Raw genomic sequence first — 19,479 nt, 5'->3', positions numbered from 1 at the left:
GGATGAGATAATGCACAAAAGTGTGCATACTTGGTAAGTCTATCCACTACCACCATGATAACACTCTTTCCTTCGGACTTGGGTAAACTTGTGATAAAATCCATTGAAACCTCCTCCCAATGTTGGCTTGGAATGGATAAAGGTTGTAATAGTCCTGGAGTCTTAATTGTTTCAACTTTATTTTGTTGGCAAACCAAACATTCCGCCACAAACTTTTGAATATCCGATTTAAGGCCATCCCAAACATCCTTCTTAACCCTGTGGTAGGTTTTTAGAAATCCTGAGCGCCATCCTAAGGGAGAGGTGTGAAATTCCCTAAGAATCTTTTGTTTGAGTTGGGAATTCTTACATAGGTATAACCAATCCTTGTACCATAACAAATCATTTTTCCAGATAAATGTATCAAATGTACTAGGATCTTGTTGTATCTTTTGAATGAGTGCCCACACTTCCTCGTCATTCTTCCATTCATCACTTGATTTGTTTATCAAATCTAGTTGGATAATAGAAATGGCACAAAGAAATGCTTCCACATCCTCATCCTTTCTTGAGAGTGCATCTGCCACAACATTTTGCTTCCCTTTTTTGTAGATGATTTCAAAGTCATAATCCAACATCTTTGTGACCCATTTTTTTCTGCTCTTCGGAAGATATTCTTTGTTCTAAAAATTATTTAAGGCTATCATGATCTATTTTTACCTTGAAGTGTCTTCCCATTAGGTAGGGTCGCCATTTCTTAAGTGCATGTATTATTTCCAACATTTCCTTCTCATAAATAGCTTTTTGTAAAGACTTTCCTTTGATTGGACGACTTTCGAAAGCAATGGGTCTTTCTTCTTGCATTAAAACAACACTAATTCTATTTCCCGAGGCATCACATTCCACAATAAAGGTTTTTGTGAAGTCTGGTGTAGCTAGGATTGGTGCTTGGCACATTACCTCTTTAAGATGTTCAAAGGCCTTCGTTGCTCCTGGAGTCCATTAAAATGCATCTTTCTTCAATAATGTTGCTAGAGGTGCTTCTATTCTCCCATAATTCTTAACAAACTTGCGATAATACCTTGTCAACCCGAGAAATCCTTGTAGATGCTTTATGGATGTGGGGATTTTCCATTCCTTAATGGTTTTAATTTTGCTAGGGTCTACCTTAACACCTTCATGAGATACAATATGATCCAAATATTGCACCTCTTGTACTCAAAAGAGACATTTGGAGATTTTTGCATATAATTGTTTCTCCTCCAATAGTTTGAGCAACATGTCAACATGTTGGACATGATCCTTCCAAGACTTGCTGTAGATTAGTATATCATCAAAAAATACTAACACAAATTTTCTAAGGAAGAGTTTGAAAATGGAATTCATCAAACCTTGAAATGTAGAAGGTGCATTAGTAAGGCCAAAAGGCATGACCAAAAATTCATAATGACCCTCATGAGCTATAAATGTTGTTTTGGAATGTCTTTAGTCTTCATTATGATTTGATGATATCCTGAACGAAGATCCAATTTGATGAAGTAAATTGATCCATGCAATTCATCCAATAATTCATCAATGACAAGAATGGGAAATTTATCTTTAATAGTGAGCTTGTTGAGCTCCCTATAATCTAGACACATGCGCCATGATCCATCCTTCTTGTGAACTAATGCTACTAGAGTAGAGAAAGAACTTTGACTAGGTTGAATTATACCAGCCTCTAGCATTTCTACAACCATACATTTAATTTCACTCTTTTGGACATAGGGATATCTGTAAGGCCTGATGTTTGGAGGAACACTTCTTGGAATTAAATTAATAGCATGATCATGATCACGAATAGGTGGGAGGCCCTTGGGAGTCTCAAATACCTTGGAATGATTGTCCAAGGCTTTTTGCAGATATGGAGAAATGGGTGATTTTGATGTGGGAACCTCTAGTGAACATAATTGTGCAATTATGCCTCATTTTTCTTTCTTTAGAAGCTTTGTCATTCAGTTAGAGTTGATTATCTTTCCTGGTTTCCCGGTGATACCCCTTAATTCAACTTCCTTTCCTTATGAAGAGAATGTCATGAAAAGTTCTTGAAAATTAAAAGCTATTGTACCCAAGGATTGTAGCCATTGGACTCCTAGTACAACATCAGCACCACCCATTGGAATGGAAAGCATTGGGATATTCAATACATATTCTCCCATGGATAACTTTATATTATAGCACTTTCCTGAGCAATTTATGGTTCCTCCACTTGCAACCATCACTTGACACTCTGGTGCTGGATATAGGAAGCAATTTAGTTCCTTGGCTACCTTACAATGAATAAAATTATAGGTACATACCGAATCAATCAACACTATTACCTTTTTCTTCTTAATATGCCCTTCTATCTTGATAGTTTGAGGAGTGGTAATTCCAGCCAATGCATTACAAGATATGGTCGGATTCCTTTCTTATTTTTCTAGGGTTTGTTCCTGGTGTATATCCTCTTCTTTGGACATTTCTTATTCCTTTTCTTCCTCCTCTTCACAATCTATGTAAAATAATTTCTTCTCGGCACACTTATGACCTTTAGTGTATTTGCTATCACAACTGTAACAAATCCCTTTTGCTCTTTTTTCTTCCAATTGTTGTGGTGTCAACCTCATAGGTTGTGGATGGCTAGGGGAAGTAACACTTCCATCTTTATGATTGTGAGTGGTAGGCTTCCTTGTTGCCATAATTTTTCTTTCCATTTTTCTTGCCAACCTGAATGCCTTCTCCAATGAATCTGGTTCCCAAAGGCAAACCTCATGTTGGATGTTATCTTTTAAAGTCCATATGAACACATCAATCCTATGCTCCTCTGGAATATCTTTTACTCTTATATTCAATTTTTGGAAGTCCTCAATGTGCTCCATCATTGAACCCTTTTGTTTGAGATTTATCAATTGGCTAAAAAAAATGTTTCTTTTTGTATCCTCATAATGTTCTATCATTTCATCCGTAAAAATAGCCCAAGTGACAATTTGTTTACGAGAGAAAATCCATCGATACCATACAAACTGATTTGGTTCCAAATATAAAGTTGCAATGTGTACCTTTTGTGTGTTTTGCACATTATGGAGATCGAAAAATTGCTCCATCTATAGTATCCATGTTCCGAGATCCTTGCCATCAAACTTCCTCATATCGATCTTTGGAACATGGTGGTTCTTCGATCCAACATTAGAGTCTATGAAATCATGATTAACATTTATTTTGTTCTCATCCTGAGTTTCCTTTACTACCCTTTCGCCATTAGTAAGCATTCCTTGTAGAAACTTTGTCAAATTTGTCTGCAAATCTTCCATGCCTTTCTTTAAATCATCCATCTTAGCTTCCATGCCATCCATCTTAGCTTCCACACGTCCATTTTAGTTTCCACGACGTCCATCTTAGCCTCCACGCTATACATCTTAGCCTCCACGCCGTCCATCTTAGCTTCCAGGTCATTCATCTTAGTTCTACACCTTTCTTTAAACCATCCATCTTAGCTTCTACATCTTTCTTTAAACCATCCATATTATTTTCTGTTACCTTTTGTGTGAGTGAAATTTGTTGCACTTGGTTTCGTAATATTGATATATCATGTTGCATTTCTTCCTCTTCTTCATGAGTCATGCTAGAGCTTTCAGGTTGCTTACTAGGTGTTTCCATTTTCTTTCTTTGGGGCATCAATTACCAATAACAATGCTTCACTATGCCCCTTGAATTCCTTCAAACTAATTTTTCAAACCAAGCTTATGAAAAAATATAAAAAAAATACACACCTTTTTTTTTTCTTTGTATGATCTCGATATTGAATCTGATGTACCTCTATAATTTTGGATCTCCCAGTTATGAAATCATGACCTGCAGTAGCCCTCTGCGTCCTCTTTCCAATGCCACCAGTCTGATTGAAATTGGATTCTCCAAGGAAGATTTATTCCAAATCTCCCACAGTGACCTGATTATAGACTAGTTCAGTAGAGCGAACTTGTACGACGTGCCACGTGTCACTGTTTCAACCTTAGGACTTGAAACTGATATACAGAAAACTACAGTCCGTCCTCATTCTGCAACTTCTTATGAAATTTCAATTTTATTCTTAGAGAGAAAGTTATGATGATTCTCCCAAGGTCACCTATTTAGGATGTAATTCGGGAGCCTGCAGAAACCCTAAATGCCTCAGATTATATCTTCAAAAATATAGCGAGACAAGTTCTGAAATTCAGACCCGAGGTTCAGACCGCTTTCTTCTAAAATGGTTTTTTTTTTAGCTTCTGAAACTTCGTAGCGAACAAGTTATAGTGAAACTTCCATGATGCCCTGTTTTAGATGAAATTCTGGAGCTTGCAAAAACCCTAACTTCCTCAGATCATATCTCTGAAAATAAAGCGAGACAAGATCTAAAATTTGGACCCAAGCTTCAACAAGATTTCTTCTCAAAAGGGTGTTTTTTTTTTAGATTCTGAAACTTCGCAGACAAAAATTTATAGTGAAAATGCCACGATGACCTGTTTGGAGCAGCGAAACCCTAGAATTCAAAGCTTTGATACCAAATGTTATGAAACCAGCTCACAAAAAGATAGAAAATATAGATCAACGCCTTAGGAATGAGCCTCTTCGAGGGAGCAACCTCCTTTACATTACACAAAAATGAAAAATTCTTGGATGATTCAAATGACAAAACCTCCTTTCTATATATAGGAGTCTACGGGGTCACAATATAACCAACCCGACCTAACAATAATAATATAAAGGCACAAAAATAACAATAGAGGGATTGTATCGGGCACAATAATAACAATATGGGGACAATAGGGGAACAATAATAACAATAAGGGATGCAACGACAATAGTAATGGGGGGATCACTAATATTATAGGGACCTAACACGTTTCAAGCCACCTAGTGTCATCACATTGTTTGATTTTTTATTCTTATGTTTTCTCTAAGTATCACACCTTCCTAACTCAATGTTTCCTAATTGTCATCACCAAACCTTTAGAAGCGCCTTTTTTATCTTGTCCATGGTTCGGTGACTTCATAGCTTTTATTGACCTAGAAACTAGCCTTTTCTTCCATGCACACACACAAAAATCACACAAAAGAAAACAAAAACATGAAAAAGCACTTTGAGGGAAAAAACGCACTTGAAGATGATGGATACTTTCTCTTGTGTTGAGGGCACTCCTTCAGGATGAGGAACTATGCCCTCCTTGAGTGCACTCCTTCATGCTTAGCAAGTGTTCCCTCCTTGAGGGCATTCCTTTGGCACGAAGACATGTGCCCTGGTAGAACTCATGAATGTGGTTTCATGTTGCATGTGGATGCACTCCTAGAAAATAAGATCCCACTTTACTTCTCTTAACGAATTCATTCCCTCGTTGATTAGTGGTGAGCATTCATGAGATGGATTTGAATTTAATCTCTTTTTAATCAACCTAGCTAATCATTCTTTCTCATAATCATTCTCATCTGGGTTAGGCACACATTTTTGGATTAAGAAACTCTTTGTTAATCTTCATCCCAATAGTTTTGCATGTACATTCTATTGGTTTCCATTCATGTTTTTGTTGTCGATCTTGCTTTTCTTGCTGGTGTTTCTTTTATTTTCAATTTATTTACTATCATTTCAGTTCCTTCTTGCTTTTGCAAGTGTTAATTTGTTATCATAGGCTGTTACTTTGCATATTCCTTATCTCTTCACATTGTAATCATGATTGTGACAACACCCATAAAAACTTGTAGACCTTTCTTCTCTGTGTTTATATCATGCAATATTATTCTTGGACTTGTCCTTGAGACATTCTATGACATAGAACACTTTTGGAGGTTGAAGACTTGACTAACTCAAAAAATTGTGCCCAAAAAAGACATGTTTCCCTCAAAAGTGCACTCCTTCATCATGAAGAAATGTGCCCCCTTGAGCACATGAGCGCACCCCAAAGGCTTGAATGTTTTCCTTTCGTTTATTTCGCATGTGCTAGTGTGCCCTCCCTGTCCTCTTAAGTGCATGAGCTCACTTTCAAGGCCTAAAGGCAAAAAGATTCAATCCTTCATCTCTTTGGAGTTTTCCCTTGCACCCTCTTAGACTCCTTTAGTGCACTAGCGCACCTCAAAGGCTCGAATGAACTTCCTTCATGCTTCATTAGTGCACCCTGCACACCTGATGTTTTTTGTCTCTTTCTTAAGCGCACAAGCGCACTTCAAAGCCCTGAATGACCCTGGAACTTCCTTTGTGCTTTGGAAGTGTGCTCTCCTTGTTTGCATGTATATTTCTTGCCTATGCAAGTAGCTACGTGTCATCATTGATAGGATTACATTCTTAGTTACATTTGATGGTTGTTTGAATATGATCTTCTAATCTATTGCTTATAAAATAGAGAATATTTTATAAAGCTAATCCTTGTTTCCATGAATGTGCTCTCACAGAGACATGTTTGAGCTACAATTATTGTTACCCTTTCATCATCTGTTGGACCCATACCTCCGGCTACACATCAAGTGACCTCTAAATAATCTTCAGAGGAAAGCACTAAGGAATCTATTGAAGTTACAAAGCCTACCATTCCTATCTATGTGGATACGTAGTGTTTCATAGATACATCTACTGAGGTCACATGGAATGACATCAAAGACACATTCATGAAGAAATAGGTCACTGAAAGCTTGGAAGATATGGAAGTATACATCAAGCGGTCTTAGATACACATGATCACATGCAGGTTCCCAGTCATCCCTTGTGCATAATTGATTGAGTGGATTGTTACACACATGGATGATTCTCATCTTGTGGTTCATAGCAAAAGCGGTGGTGAGCTTGCCACCTATTAAGGACAAGACATGCAAACTTACTATAAGACGCAATGGCTCACAAAATATTCCAATAATAATTTTTACACCATATGGGTTAATCTTGACACAAGTGATATCATTAAATCTTGGTGTCAAGAGCCTGCTAAGTTGTGACATCACCCATTTGCAGTCAACCCAACCAGGATTCTTAGGGGTGTATATTTGATCCAGGTCCGGGTGTGAAGAAGGACCCTTCCAAGACCTTTTACTTTCGGGATGTGTTAAAATTTATTTTTAAAAGAACATTAACGAATACATCTGTATGCGGAAAAGAAGAGGAACATAACAATCATCAGCACATGAAAACATAAGCGTTGATAACGGAGTTCGTCCAGGAGGGACTACGTCTTCGAGCGCCAGTGTCAAGATGGTGTAGGCTGTTGCATGAAGTGCTGTCAATAAGGTGATGTACACAAAGATGATGTCTCGATCATACAAGGAAGAAGGCGCTCACGCAGAAGTGGCTCTAAGCGATGTTCCACAACTAGAACTCTCAATTAGAAGACTCCTAGATCGGTATGATACAAAACAAGCATGGTGCACATCCCGCCAACATGGAACAAAAGGGATTTCAAAGCAAAATACATGCATGACGACAAAAAGAGTACCCCAACAACATACAACAAGGGATCTCAGAGCATAACATGAAGAGTTATGATAGAAAGTGCATCACATAGAAATATTCTGCATCAAATCAAGCAAGGAATCATGACAACATGTAATAAAAAAGACCTTGCATCAACATCAATCATGGATATGTACAACATAATGCAGAAAGAAGAAGTACATGAAAAAATCATATACCTCACAACCAAGGGCCATCTGAAGAAGTGGATGTCTCACTGCTGAAGCTACTCGGACCATTGCTCTCACGGCATTGATCTCATGAAGATGGCTACTTGCACATGAATGTGGACATCTGCACTGGCACTTAGAAAAGTGACTAGAAGAAGAAATGAGGAATAAGAAATTTGAAGCCACCATCACATTTGTGGCATCGAGTAGAGCTGAATCGACTGTCTAAAATCCGAATTTTGAGAAGTTTAGAATTCTGGGCTCAAGGAATCTTCTAGATTCCCTTGAGATTCCTCAAAGATTCTGTTCCATGGATGGTTCAGAAATATTCAACTCAGATGGCGAATCTGATCTTGCCATTGTGTTCCCTGTGGAAAACCATGAAAAACAAGTATAAACTTGACTATATTATGAAATGTCAAAATTTTACTTGGGAAAATTTCATGGCTCATGGTTTCGCTCCCTGTGCTTTGCTAAAATCATGGTTCCACGTGCATTCTAGAAATTACTGGAAAATGCAGACCTCTGATGAAGAAACGAACAACAATATTGTGTTGATGGCAATGAGAGGTGTAAAAACCATATAAAACTTGTCAAATTCTGACAAAGTGAGAATTTTGCCCTCCTGCAAAATTCATTATTCCTGCATTAAAGTATTAATTAATTTACTGCCTTGAAATCCGTGCCTGCATTTTTCCTCTCTCTGTCTCGAACTGCATGTAGAGGGAAAATTTTGAGTTTAAATAAAATTTCATCGGTGGATTTCCCAATGGGAATAGTTGGCGCATTGGTAATATTAGGCGGATGGTTGAGGAGAGGTCAGGAGATCAAATCCCACCTCTTCCTTATATAAACGTTTTATCAACCATAAACCCCAAAAACCCCGCACTGCCTTATCGACACATATATTAATACATCTAACAATGTGCATAAATCGCAATCAACAGTTGCAAGGGGTGCTGGCGCATGTATCGGTGCTCGATATAGAGTTTCGCTAATACCCATATCGGTGTTTGTGTTCATCGACGGTCGGATCGACATAAACATAGGGCGCTGGCAGGTTTATCGGCGTGATTTATGAGAGTTCCCCGATATATCGGCGAGTGGCATTGTAATGGGTGTGACCGTTGGGGTTTGGGCCGGGTCCACTGCCGATGGCCTGCACCCGCCCCTTAATATATATTATGGTTATAACATATGGTTGTAACTCTGGGCGGGATATGTGGAGGAGGGTTCGGCAGAGGTTGTGGCCATCGATCCCATATAATATGGTCTGCGATTGCGATAAGGCCATCGGGGGTTATGGTTGTCGGCCTTAAAATATATATACGCCATGCGATTTGTATTAAGGCCGTTTTAAAGGGTTCGACGGGGGTTGTTGCCATTGATCCCGAAACCATGTTTGATTGTTTTTATATAGTTATTTTAATAACTATATATTTAGAATAATTTTAGTTATATGGTTATTTAATACCCATAAAAATGATTTTGTCTCTTAAGCAGATTTTAGGAGACAAATGAGAAAGCACCAAGTGTCAATGGTTGATGGGCTACCATGTGGGTCCTCCTCTGCTTACTGGGATGCCATGTGGCATATTGTGGGCCCCACTTTTCCCCTGTCATGTCAAACTTTGAAAAGCTCTATCTTTCGGATACGAGCTCGGTTTGACAAGCCGTTCACACCACTACGATTAGGATGACGAGGTCTTCGATCTAGTCCTGGTTTGAGCACAATCTAAACACTTTGATTTTTGAGCCATCTTTGTCCTCTCTATCTCTCTAGAGCCACATGGATCAATATTAGTACCTCATTTCCTTGTTCTTTCAGTTGCATGAGCGAAGGAATGCTAAGGTATTAGAGGAGAAATGAATATATATGCTCAATATGGAGGTTACCCATGGTAAAGTATTCAATTGGGCAGATATATTGTCATTTGAATTGCAACGTCATGTGGGGCAGGAAAAAGCATCTTTGAGGGCAAACCAATCACTGAAATTTTATATGTTTGCATTTCTATTGGATCGATATGCTTTACCAGGAATGTAGTGGAATTGGACATTGTAGAATAAATCTCCACTATGCTTCCGCTACACAGTGTTTTCAGAATCAAGATTTTGAGGCACATACAACAAGTTTGTGGAGCATTTCTTCACAGTCGTATTCCATATGATATATGGGATCGTTCCTCCTTTCATGACCGATCTAGTGAAGGAGTCACTATATGATATCATGGATTGGTTTGTAGCGCCCGACGGTACATATATTAGATCCTTTGGATGTCACATCTCCTGTCAACTTGTGTCGTGATATGTGACTAATAAGGTGGTCTTGCAGGAAGTAGCATATCTGTTGGACAACAGGTTGTCAGGAGTTCTTCATAGAAGGAAGAAATCCCCATGGCCCACCTTCCCTTTGAGGATCATATTTTATCAACTAAAGAGCCACAAGGTGACAAATCCATAAATACAAGAGTTGGACCTCTTGCACTTTGCAGTTAAGGACTTCCATGGATATGGTTCTAGGAGAGTGTGCAAGTAGCATTGTGAAAGGATTGGTTTTAATTGAGGATATTAATTAATAGAACATGAGAAGTTGAAAAACTGGAACAGTATAGTTAGAAAAACACATCCACAAATTGAAGTCGGTTCACCCAAATTTTCACTAGCTAAAAAAATGCAGAAATAGGAGGTATCATAAATAACTCCTCAAGAAAAGAATTTAGCTCCCAAGAAAAGGATCAAGCATGATTCAATAGGAGAAACCAATAGGAAATGGAAAGTTGACCCTTTGAATATAGGAGCTATTCAATCTAAGTAGGAAAGGAGAGAATTAGAAGAAGAGGAGAAAAGGAAGCAATATTATTTTCTCAAGAAGCAAGAGGAAGAAGAAAAGGAAAGAAGGAGAGCGGAAGAGGAACAACAAGGGAAGTCACAGGAGGAAGAAACAACACAAAGATTGGAGGAAGAACGGTTGACTGAGGAGATAGAGAAAGAGTTAGAGGAAGATGAAACCATCCATCCCATAGATGATGAATCAAGGTCTCCAGAAGAGCCTCCTCTCACAGGTGGTCATCTCCCATTTGATGAAATGGGAATCGCACCTCCACCTAAAGACAGATTCATGGGCGTGCAATGTCAAATTTGATTAGCTCAGGAATAGGATCGTGATGTAAAGGCGAAGTTACTTCCCAAATGATCCTCAGAATACAGTCTTTGTATCTATATAAAAGGTAATAACTACCAATACCAGAAGGAATCCAAGGGAAATCATGGAAGAAAATGTTTCTTTTGGTACAACAATGTAGGAAAACTCAGAATATTTGTTGAAAGAGAATGCTAGATTAAGGAGAGAGTTAGTTACAGTAAAGAAGCAGGTGGAACACCTTGTTGTGAAGAATCAATGGTTATCTTCACACAACTTGAATACAATGGAATGACAGTTAGCCATGCAGGAGCAACTTCGGTCAATGGAGGATAGGCCTATATGATGAAATGATACTTCTACAAAAACTGGTGGGTCCTATTTTTTGTATTCAGAAGAAAGCACAATAATTCTTGAATCTGCTAAAAGTGGCAAGTGGAACAGTTGATCAACTCCAGGAATGGGCTGTCAAATATATGAATGTTCCACAACATTTGGTGAGAAAGGACAATATTTCTTTTGAAATGGACTGAGTTTATCTGAGACTCCACCATTAGAATAACAACCGTCTTGGAGAATAGATGACTAACACTATTGCCGCTTATAGTCATCTGCATAATGGTTTTTAAACTCTAGCATAAAAACACGGGATGCCTTCAGTAGGATTACTCAAAGAAATACAAGGCAGGGAAATCATTTTCCAAGAGATCAAGTAGTACATAGAATAAATCAAGCAAGCATAAGAACAAGAGGGCTTGGATATCACCAAAGAAATTATTATAAAATATTCCATTGAACCATTCAAATCCCACATGAAACTGTCATGGCTTTGGAAAAATGTACAATAAAACTCCAAGACCATATTGATAGAAGCATTGGAGGTGAAGATGTGGTATGCAACAAACTTTCCAATTCAGATCAAATTAATTGTTATAGACCATTTTGTCACATTTCGTCAATTGGCATTCAACTGGATCAATCAACATCCTCTGACCTCCTTGTCATCATACTAGCACAAAGCCATAAGCATGAATCATTATTATCCCTAAGTTTCTGCATGAAAAAAACCTTGTTTCAGTCATTTTAAAGACCAATTCTCTCTAGCCTCCTACTGGACATCGTTGAATACCAGGTTTCTGCGTTATGGACTGTGTTGATCACCTATAGGTTTCTCCACTATGCACCCGCGTTGGTTCTAGAAAGTCAGGAAAAAGAGAGAGAATCCCGAAGCCTCTTCTTATAGAAGCTTCTAGGATATGTTGTCACCATTTACCTTAGATAAAAGTCTCGAATCCTATCCTATCCCACCTTGGAGTTTTCAACCCTTATCTGTTAATCTCATCCTCCCATCAAGAATGGATCTCAAGCCCTAATTGGCAAAAGGATAATAATTCATGAACTACCTCCTTTGCCTATATATTTACCACCATCCATAGGCAAGGGGTTGGATTTTGGAGAGTGGTTATACTCTTATGTTGCTAATGTGAGAGATATATTTCCATGCATTAGGGTGAATAGAGGTGCACTTTGTGACAAGGAAAAAACAATTCAATTTGGAGGAGCTTTTTGACAGGATCAACACCTATTTTTGGTTGTAACTCACTCCATTTCTATTAATGCAAAGAGTTCTTTGTTTTCCTATATATGATGTTATGGTTTCATATGTTTCAATACCATGTTGATATATTGAATAAAGTGATTAGATGATGATACATAGACTCTCTGGATCATTGGCTTGTGTTATTTGACTGTGTAGGTTCTAATAATAGCAACTGGAGCTAGGATTAGAGCATTCAAGCCAAGAAAGGAGCAAATCATATGATGGATTCTAGATAGGCTTCATCTCGTTATCTATTTATTTTAAGGTAAACATTAGTGCATTTGTCTTTATATTGTTCTAGGTCAACCCACTAGGCCTAGGGAAGATACTTCTGCCCGCACGTAGATTCTACATAACAAATTGGTTACCATAATGGGGAACGATGTATTTCCTTTGTGGTTCTTGTCCATTTTGTTTGTCTTAACTCTTTTTCGGACCTTTACTATCTTATCCACTCAATAACAAACCTAGGAAGACGTTTCATTGAGTCTCAATTACAATCCTTGTGCCTGAACTTTGCATCCCTATACCAATTCACCCTATGGTCCTCTGACATAGCGTTGAACCTCAGCCCAACCTTCTCCATGCCCGCGTTGCATAGCACTGGTGCCTTCTCTGCACTTGTTTTGGCCCCTATTCATGCACAAGTTTATTTTTGCGTTTATTTTGTTTCTAATCTAGCCTTGATTCCAACTGCTCTTCCTTGATTTTTTGAGTGTCTTGTGGTCCCTCTGAAGCCTCCATTTGGTTTGATTTTGTTTTGATACCTTTGGTAAGGATATGTTTGAATATTTTAATTTGCTCTTATCATCAGGTTATTTGCAAACTAATTGTGTTTGATCATTGAGTGTTTAGATAAATTGGTGTTCTAGTTATCGTTCTGAAAATATTGTTTGAATCAATGATTCGATTTTTCATCTTAGTTTTCTTCATTTTTTAAAATTAAGTGACTTGAAAAGAAAAATATTTTCATTGGCATTTAGGGTTTTGTGTGTGCATTGAAATTGGAATAGTTGCATTGAAATTGGAATTGTATTTTGCATATTTTTCGCTGCATACTCTTCGTCCCTTTCCTTAAATAGATTTTTATTGAATGAGAAAGATTCCATTTCCTCATGCTAGTTTGCATTTTAGGATATTTAGGTGACATTCGCGATGCGCCCCAAAACTAAAACTTAATTGAAGATAAACAGTACAATTTATTGAATCAACCGAAGGAGCATTTGTAACATTAACACAAACATTTAGAGGTCTAGTCTAGAGATTTGTTCCAATGTCATTAAATGTAGGAGCTCTCATTGTTTCCCAGTGTTGTATCCCGGGGGTGAAATCTTGTTCCATGTATGTGAGTGTATAGGATCGTTCTACACATACCTTTCGGTATATTGGACGATGCTCCACACACGAAAAGTATATGGGAAAGCTCTCATCAAACAATTACACATTAGACAACACTACTACAGATTGTACTCCCACGTATCATTGAGTATATTTTGAGAGTCCCATATAGGTTACCATCCTCGCCATAGGTAACTGTTATCGGGAAAACTAGTGTCTATGCAGAGCTGCTAGTCCCACTAAGACTGGTAGCTATCTTAGAAACAAACAAACTAAAACTACTTTCGTTTTCCTTTATGAGAAGTAGATAAGAGGGGAACAAAGGAGACCAACCTCTATCTTGCGCTTGGTTCCTTGCTTGATTCCTCTCCCTTCTGATAGATCTTTGCCGCTCGCTTCCTTGTCTACCCAGCTTCAAAGAGCACCTGTGGAATCAAAGCAGCACAATGCTATCCAATAACAGAGATCTACTAACATAAACAATATAGGACCAGATATATATTGACCACACAAATGCATATATCATCAATCATACAAGAATGTGGAGGAAAACTTGAATAGCTTTATTAATATCAAGAAAAGAAAAGAGGATTACAACCAATTGTTCTGACCCAACATCATCCTCTCAGCAAGAAAGCCCTTCTTCACCTCATGAAAAGCTTAGATCACCCAACACTATGATGTTACACCAAGAAACCAACAGCACTTCCTTACAAGATACAAAATTCCAGCCCCTGGATCTCTGGGACGAGGGATCCATATATAGATGTTTGCAAGGGGGGTGAGTCAGCCTCTGAGATTTGATTAGTGTCCTCTCTCTGATACTTCTTGATTCCACTTGGAGATTGATGATCTCTTACTCATCCCTGGGTGAATGCAGAGAGGCAAGTGTCATAGGAGAAGTTTCTGGAAGATTCCATGATCTTCCACCTCGCAAATTGACCTGGCCATTTGTCCACTCTGCCCATCGCACCCCATAGAAGGGCTTTTCAGTATGCATCGCACCTCCCGTGTGCATTTAGGTGGGATGCAGCGCACTTTGACCATGGAGCAGGTGAGATGGTCCAGTTTTGACCAGTTCTGAGTAGTTTTTCATTGAGAACTTCTGGGAGATGATGTAATCAGCTGACCTTGTTCTTTTAGGGGTTGGAACAACACTTTTATGGACTTAGGAGCCTTTGGTTTATGGACATAATTGATTTGGGTTGCAGTGCCCAAAAATGTCTATAATAGTTGCCCCCTAAAGCATGAGGTCGTTAATCTTTTGATGTCGAGTGAAATGCTTTATCATGAGGATCCGAAGTTTTTTCGAGCTGTAAGGCGACCTATAATAAGATACAATACAATCCATTATCTTCATAATACTTTCATGATCCAGTTGAGGTGGGCATTCCCATGCTCAACTTTATAAATTCATTTTCATGTACATAAGACAGACAATCGTCTGTGTGCAGACTGATGATTCTGGTATAGCCATCCTCCCTTAGGTTGGATGATTATCTGTGTAGCAATGATGTACATTTGATGTCTTTATTTTCCTGAATATATATCGCAACCCGGATGGATGAAACTAGATCGGGGGTCTTCAATCTCGTTCGATCTTCACTCAAAGCACAAGTCGATCCATGTGAGAGATGTTCTGGAGTCAAACATGGAAAGACATCACCTGATTACCAGCCAATGATGTAAGCTGTTAACAGGCGTGAGAGGAATCACCAATAATGATGATGACCCTCAAGGTACTATAGTACAATTCACGTGGTGTGAATAAGGGACTTGGCGTCGAACACCACGCAAAATATTTCGGTCGAAGGCCATTGATGTAAACCTGTCGCCAGAAGTGAGAAACTTGCCATTGAGGCATGCAAGCTTCAAAGTACTGAAAGGTTTGTTCCTAGATCGACTTCCTGGATAATGAGCTGATGTCAACAAGAAGTGATCCGTCATAGGAGGGCCTTAGTGAATCCTACATCTATGACACAGAACAGAGCAAATGATTTTAATGGAGGTGAAAACGATCTGATGATATAAGGTTCAGGGTGGCGGTCATGAAAGAATGGAGTGTAAATGTATTGCAGTGGATGAGACACAGGTGAATTCTCTGAGCGACTTCTCTTGAACATACCGGCGACACTGACATGATGGATTGGTAGCGTTAACCCCAAATATGGATGGTGCGATGGACCATTGGTGATATGACCAGTGAACGGAACAACCCAACCCGACTCGGATGCTGAGTGAAAGTGTCATGTTCAAGAGCGACTTGCTACCAATAAAGTTTCTTCAAGTTTTCTTCCCAATTTTCCCCAGTCATTGCTGACCAGTACCTCTTTATTTTTGTCAAGCTTGAGGAGGATAACATATGCTTGTTCTATAATTTTCCCTTTGGGCAAACCCATCGCTATGTTTTAATGAGCCTAGCGATAGTGAAACTCGTTCTTGTCTGTATGGACAAGTTTGTCGCTATCCGGTTTTAACGAGTTTAACGACAAAGATAACTCAGTCCTTTTCAATTTTAGAGAGTCTGAAAAGGGACATAAAGAAAACTCCAACAATCCTTTTTCGTCATATAATCCCTTAAGTCCGAAAAAGTATAAAATACTACAAAAGGGATGAATTTTCGGTAATTTTAATGAGCTGAACAAAACAAGCGCTCGATATTTTTGTGTAATAATCCCTCAGGTCCAAAAATATTAAAATCTAGAGGAGGGATAGCACTCCCGGTCACTTTAACGAGCTGGAGAGGCCAATTACTCGGCAATCTTTTCATATTTTATGAGTTAGATGAAAAGAGCTTAAAGGAGACTCGCTTTTCGAGGAACGAGTGATAAATTCGGGTAGCAACTAATTCCAAGTAAGGTTTGGAATTTTCCAATCATGACAGTGTCACAAGGATGGCTAACAGGATCACTCTTTGCAGCTGTTCCTCAAAAAAGGTAAACAATCAAGTGGAGGTGATGATGAAAACACGACCAAGGCTTCAAAGGCTGATGGTAATGCATTCACGATGGTTATTTATCGAAAATTGGTTCATTTCTTAATGAATGAGCTTAAACTCTGGGGGAAACATTTGCTCACTGCTTATGTTTAATTTTTAATGAGCTTGAACTCCACATAAAAACTGCTCGATCCAGTTGTATAATAATGATGTCTCATTTAAGATGGCATTTTTTCAAAGCTTTGCCCCGCATCCTTTCTTTATGCAAGTTAGGAAACGACCAATCCTACGAGTTTAAAGGGTTAGAGGTCCTAAAAATTAAAAAAAATAAATGGTCGCTCTTCGCTTGCATGCCAAAAGGTTTGCATGCCCCCAGGTATAGCGAAAAATTTCCAGGTTACCAAAGATTGCTCGATCCACACTTGCAGACAAAACACTTCCTCGGCGATGTCTACCGAAATAGACAAAGGTGAGTGGTGCAACTTGACTCCACTCACATAACTTTGACGGAGGAATCTTATTCTAGTTTAATCTCATAAACCAGTCATATATCCTTCGCGGAAACCTACCCTATACCTGAAGTTTTCCTGCCAAAGCAGACCAGGGTGCATGCCCCTGGGTTTCAGTCATGTCCTCCGAATCACTCGCGCTCATCAGGTGGATGGACTAGGGATTGATGAGACATTCCTTCCGTGAAAAGACCATTTAGGGATGGTATTTGACTATTTTCTATGTGTGAACCAGGGAATGAAAGTTGGTCTACGAGCTTGACCACTCTTCCTTCATGCGGAAAACACATTACTCTAAAGAGTGAGGAGACAATGGCTCCCATGCTATAAATATAGTCGTTTCCAAGGAGTAGATTATAATCCAGGGGTCCTTGGACTACCATTACATTCATGTGAACAATTTTCCTTCTCAATGTTATCGGCACATTGGGAAGGATCCCTAACGGTTGACTGGTTCCTTTGTCAAAGCCTGTTAGATTTCTCATCTCAGGCAAAAGCGATGGCGAAGCAAGCGCTTTCCAAGTAGTTGAGGAAAGGATACTCACAGAAGCCCCTTCATCTATGATGGTACCGGCCATGACCATTCTGTATATTTCAGCAATGATTCGAAATGGTATACTAGTTGGTAAACTGGATCTGCCTAGTAGATTCCAATCGAAGGAAACAACTAGGTTGCTTGGAGGTGGGACTGAATAGACAGCCGGATATGACTCTGACAAACTTCCTTCCTGAGGTAAAGGAACGAGTAGACTGCCCCCATCTTCATTGGAGTCTGTGTTTACGAAGAGGATTTGAACGGTGCCGTTCTCATTCTCTCCGATGGCTGTATCATCTGAAGATGGACCTTCTGAAGGCAAGACCGGGTCAACTGCCGCCTCGACCTTTTGACTTTCGTCTGGTGTGAATTCATATGGTTTATATTCAATGAGAGACGCTTCGACCGACCACAATGGCGTGTCAGTAGGATTTTCAACTAGCGATGGACTTGGCAAGAGTTTCTCATATCCAGGATGGAGCCGTAACGGTGAAACCGGACGGTTGTCCAAAACTCTTTTAGCTTCGTCTAGGAAGGGACAAGAGTGGACGGCGTGATCACCTTCACACAGTTTACAAGGGAATTTACTCTTCCCTTTCTGTCTAGATGCTTCGCTTTCACTAGTTGACGGTGTACTCTCAACATGATCATCAGAGGTTGTTGACACCGAATTGTGCAAACGAGGAGACCAGTCCCTTAAGATCTGAGGGATGCACGGACAATCTCGATGATAGTGATCTCCTTTGCAAATGACACATGGAGATTTAGGCTTCGACGGGCAGTGTGTGGATTTTCACTAGATGATGCTTGGTTGCCCTTTTCGGCTTTGGCTCCTTCTTCTTCTTCTCTTTCTTCTCCTTCCCCTTCTTGTCGCACGGAATGAGTCGATCTTGTGGACAAGATAGACCTTCCTAGAATCTAAAGAAGACCTAACGACAAGCAAACCAACTAGACACTACCTTTCTCTAAATATGCTTCAATAAACAATAGCAAACAAGTGTTTTTAAGGCCTACCTTTGGTCCAACGCAAGCTTGTGGATGCCCTTGCTCCTTTGATCCAAATGAGCTCCTTTTCGCGAATCTGCAAACACAAACAAGGAAAACAAATTAAATAGCACCTGAAAAACCAATTGTATAAAACATATTTAACATGAAAGTCAAGGAGTCCATGAAACAAATAACATAAGATACTTATTGAGAAAAATGAGTTTGATTGTATTAATTCAAAAGAAGAAGAACCTTACAACCTTTGCCTTGATGCTGTACAAGCTCCTCCCAGGGTCCAACAAGATGTCTCCTCTACTTTGACAAGTTTCACTCACTCTCCAATGGAACCAAGAGGTATGTGATCTCTCCTCCCAAGCTCAACCAAAGAGTCTTAATTTCACCAGCATTTACCCTCAAAATGTTCAGCTTCTAACCTCCTTAGTCCTCACCCTAATGCCTGTATTTATAGTGCAATGGAGGGAAGTTACTAGGTCCTCCTTCAAAGGGATAAAGCCCTCCTTCAAAGGGATAACTCCTTTAGTCAAGGGATTAGCTCCTTCTCTTTTGGGATGCATGAACCACCTCAGAGCGAACAATCCATGTCAAAATTCCTTCTAGAAAACTCTAGAATTAACCCAAAGTGAGTTTTTAAGATAAAACTTGCGCCTTTTGACTTTCACAGGGGTCCGCACCTACACCGTTAAGAACAGAGCGGGTAGGTACGCAGCTTTTGTACACAGAAGGTGCGGGACCGCAGGCGACCATGAGAGAAAGTGCAGAACCAGAGTTACATTGATT

This window comes from Pinus tabuliformis, chromosome 1_1 (assembly GCF_031772625.1).
Source record: "Pinus tabuliformis cultivar Carrire ecotype Pingquan chromosome 1_1, CPIR1, whole genome shotgun sequence".
Taxonomy (NCBI): domain Eukaryota; kingdom Viridiplantae; phylum Streptophyta; class Pinopsida; order Pinales; family Pinaceae; genus Pinus; species Pinus tabuliformis.
This window is presented reverse-complemented; position numbering follows the sequence as displayed.